The sequence below is a fragment of the Octopus bimaculoides genome, chromosome 16, assembly GCF_001194135.2.
Source record: "Octopus bimaculoides isolate UCB-OBI-ISO-001 chromosome 16, ASM119413v2, whole genome shotgun sequence".
NCBI lineage: Eukaryota > Metazoa > Mollusca > Cephalopoda > Octopoda > Octopodidae > Octopus > Octopus bimaculoides.
In genome coordinates, this window is record NC_068996.1 from 1,097,159 (window position 1) to 1,097,716 (window position 558).

The 558-nt window shown below is 38.7% G+C and overlaps 1 pseudogene; it reads right to left on the minus strand.

Moving 5' to 3' along the window:
• Positions 1–394: 394 nt before the first annotated feature.
• LOC128249642 (5S ribosomal RNA) lies at positions 395–513 on the minus strand (annotated as a pseudogene).
• Positions 514–558: the final 45 nt, after the last annotated feature.

Sequence of the window (558 nt, forward strand, 5' to 3'; positions counted from 1 at the left end):
AACTAAAATATATTAGATGAATCATTGTAAATCGCTTGATGAGACGAGTTGAAAGTTGAATGAACGAGAAAAATTTTAGGAAAAGACCAGGAATTATATGGATAATCTAAAAACTGGAGCTACTTAAATAGTTGGGAATGTATAAATGCAGTAACAGAAAAACTCGAAATATCGTTCTTCTGAGAGCAATGCAGTAGTGTGTTATGCTTATTCATATACAATATAACTATTTCCATATACATATATATATACATACATACATACATACATGCATACAAACATACATGTGTGTGTGTGTATATATGTATACACACACACACACACACACATATTTTTCCTCTAAGTTCAGCTTAGAGCTGCGGCCATGCTGTTGCACCGGTGTTTGAGTGTGTGACGCTTGCAACACCTAGGTTTCCCAAGCGGTCACCCTTCTAAGTACTCACTAGGCTCGACGTTGCTTAACTTCGTTGATCGGGCGAGAACCGGTGCTCTCAACGTGATATGACCGTGTGTGTGTGTGTGTGTGTGTGTGTGTGTGTGTGTGTGTGTGTGTGTGTG